Genomic DNA, 3,554 nt, shown 5'->3' on the forward strand with positions numbered 1-3,554 from the left:
GAAAATGAATTCCCACAGCTTTCATGACCATTACTGCAGAGGACAAAGACCCGTGGGGCCTTTTAACTTCAGTGTCCTGTTGTGGCCCTGCGGTGTCCCTCACTGATCTCACTCACTATAGCCACCTGGGAGAAGTGCTTAAGTCGGGGCCTGAGTGAGCCCTCGATACCCTCTGGAGCCACACAGAGGGGCTGCTCAGTGCCAGTGGCCTTGGCAGGTCTTGTCAGAGGACAGACAGACACCAGCGGTGGGAACATGAGGTGAAGGGAATGATTCTGCCGGTGCACCCACCGTGCGGACCCCCACATGCTTTCTTTTCCAAGAAGCAATTTATCCACAGCCCTGCCTGACCTCAGTGGACGGGCTCTGTCACCTTCCTCAGCAAACTATCCGTTATCTGCAGGAGAAATTTAGGTCTGAAATGTCAATAAGAAGAACACAGGTTCATCCATAGTCCTTGGTCGGTGAGCCTTCTGGGTCCTGCAGTGTGGCAGAGCCTGCAGAAACCGGAGCCTGGATCTGCGAGATTCTGGAAACCTTCCGGGACACTTCAAATCTACAGAGTAGAGACTATCCTGCCTCAGATCCACACGGCTCCATGGGAAGACACACAAACAAAATGAAAAAACAAGGGAATAAAGTGCTCCAAACAAACCAAGCTGCTCCCATAAGAGAATCCATCGAAGAAATGTCAGAGAAGGAGTTCAGGATGTATTTAGTAAAACTGTTCTACAACTTAAAGAATTGTATAAGAGAGCAGGCACAGGAGTTAAGCAGTAAAATAACAGATTCGCTTCAGGAGATGAAAGATCACTTCTGTAAAGATATATTAGAGGTCCTGAAAAGAAATAAAGAAGAAATCATTGAAGGGAAGGAATCACTAAACCAACTTAAAAGTTCAATGGAAAGTATCACCCACAGACAAGACCATTTGGAAGATAGAACCTCAGGCAACGAAGACAAAATATATAATCTTGAAAATAAAGTTGACCCCACAGAGAAGATGATAAATTGCGTGACATTCCCTCACCCAGACACCATGCCCGAACAGCAACTGCTAAAGCCAACCGAGTGGAGCTACTGTGGCTACTTCTGGGCTGATAAGAAGGATCCCCAAGGCAATGGCACGGTGGCTGGGTTTGAACTGCTGCTCCAAAAGCAACTGAAGGGCAAACAAATGCAGAAAGAAATGTCTGAATTTGTCCAAGAGAGGATAAAGATTGAAGAAGAATATGCAAAGAACTTGGCTAAGCTCTCTCAGAACTCCTTGGCTGCACAGGAGGAAGGCTCCTTGGGAGAAGCTTGGGCCCAGGTGAAGAAGAGTCTGGCAGATGAAGCAGAGGTTCATCTCAAGTTCTCCGCCAAGCTTCACAGCGAGGTAGAGAAGCCCCTAATGAATTTTCGTGAGAACTTCAAGAAAAACATGAAAAAGTGTGACCACCATATCGCTGACCTCCGCAAGCAGCTTGCCAAGCGATATGTGTCAGTGGAGAAGGCCCGGAAAGGCCTCACAGAGCGGCAGAGAGACCTGGAGATGAAGACCCAGCAGCTGGAGATCAAGCTGAGCAACAAGACAGAGGAGGACATCAAGAAGGCACGGAGAAAGTCCACATAGGCTGGTGATGACCTCATGCACTGTGTGGACCTCTACAACCAGGCGCAGTCCAAGTGGTTTGAAGAGATGGTGACCACCACTTTGGAGCTGGAGCGGCTGGAGGTGGAGAGGGTGGAGATGATCCGGCAACATCTGTGTCAGTACACACAGCTGCGGCATGAGACAGACATGTTCAACCAAAGCACAGCCGAGCCTGTGGACCAACTGCTTCGAAAAGTGGACCCGGCCAAAGACAGAGAGCTGTGGGTCAGAGAGCACAAAACGGGCAACATTCGCCCCGTGGACATGGAGATCTAGACACGCCTGTGCGGCCCCGGGGGGTCCTGCCTAGGAGAGGGGCTGGGGGTCCCATGGAGAGGGGGTGGTGGCTCCCACTGGGTGAAGCTGACCTCCCACCCACTCTCCTGTCCACTGAGGAGAGAGGAGAGAGCTGGCAATTCCAGAAGGGTGATCTGGATGGCTCAGCTGGGGAATCCCAAATATTCCCAGGCCAAGAAGACAGACCTGCAACCCCTCCCTTGTCTCCAAGACTGAAGCCCCCCCCCCCAAACCCTGTGCCGTGCTTGTTGCTCTGAGAACAAACTGAGGCTGGAACTTTGTGGTCCCTGCTGAGTTCCATAGGGGTGGCCGTCACATACTTGTGCCCTTGGATGCCCCAAAGCCCATCCTCCAGCTGGTCCCTTTATCTCCGGGGCTTTGGAAGATCAGGGAAGGGCTGTCTCTGCCTCCAGGCCAATGTCAGGGTCAGAATCATGGATAGAAGGCGCCGTCAGCTCAGCCTGCACCTTGAATCCTTTACGGCCCTCTCTATTTTTCTCATTGCATTCTGGGAGCCCAAATCTGGCTTTTCTTGGCCACTTTTCATTCTCGTGGGTCTTGGGAAGGCTTGTTTTCTGTCTTCCCTGACCAACCCTGCCCAGAGAGGTCAGGATGGAACTACCTCATTTGGCAAACTAGCCCCAAGTTGGAGCATTGAATCACAGTTCCTATCAGACCAGGCATCATCTCTGAAGTCTCTGGAAATCCTTATCCCTCCATTCCTCAGCTGCTTTCTCAAGGGAGTCCCCACCCCTACCTTGCCACCCCTGCCCAGTCTCAACTAGAGGGAGCTTTCCAAAGCTCTCCGCCAGGGAGACCTCCTCCAGCTGTGTGCATGTCCAAAAGCTTTGAGAGATGGAGATGAGCCAGAAACCACATGGGTCTGTCTCCCATGGTGTCTTGTCCAACATGGGGCTACCCTGAACCCCCCCTCCCAGGCTGCCCACCAAGGGCTTAATAGGGCTAGGTCAGTCCCACATGGGAGACAGGTTAGGGCAAGTCTTTGTCAGACTCCATCTGCTTATGCAAGATAGGGATTGGACTGCTGTCCCTTGTATGGGCATTGCAGACTCTCTCTCTCTCTCTCTCTGCTATCCAGGCGTGTCCTGCCACCTGGACCTCCAGCTCCTCTGAACTTTCCAGAGTCCTGCACCAAGCCCTTGCTTGTTGCCAGCACTTCCTTTCCCTGCGTCCATCTTCCCTGGAGAAGCCTGAGCCAAGTGTGACTCGGAAGCTTTTCAGCACTACCCCTGGGTTCAGCCTGCCACTTTCTTTCTCGACTACAGCAAACACCATCTCCACCATCTTAGCCTAGAGAACCAGCCTGAAAGGGCTGGGAGAAAAAATTGACACAGTGAGCAAGGAACAGCTTCTAGCCAGAAACCCCTGCTCTGAGAGCCCATCTTCATCTTTCCCCTTGATGGCTTTCTGCTTGACCCTTCCGTCTCCCATGGGGGCAGAATTCTACGAGCCCAATTCACGGGTCTTTCCCTCCGTTTTACATTGCTCATAATGGATGTTAATCTTGAATCCTTCAGCATCTCTTCCATTGAATTAGAATGGCTTTCTCATAGTTTATTTTAGAAAGATGTTCAATATACTAAAGCAAACCAAAAAATAA

At 51.1% G+C, this 3,554-nt stretch overlaps 1 pseudogene; it reads left to right on the forward strand.

The window, feature by feature from the left end:
• Positions 1 to 1,003: 1,003 nt before the first annotated feature.
• Positions 1,004 to 1,917, forward strand: LOC113178629 (growth arrest-specific protein 7 pseudogene; annotated as a pseudogene).
• The last annotated feature ends 1,637 nt before the right edge of the window (positions 1,918 to 3,554 follow it).

Source organism: Urocitellus parryii, chromosome 4, assembly GCF_045843805.1.
Source record: "Urocitellus parryii isolate mUroPar1 chromosome 4, mUroPar1.hap1, whole genome shotgun sequence".
Taxonomy (NCBI): domain Eukaryota; kingdom Metazoa; phylum Chordata; class Mammalia; order Rodentia; family Sciuridae; genus Urocitellus; species Urocitellus parryii.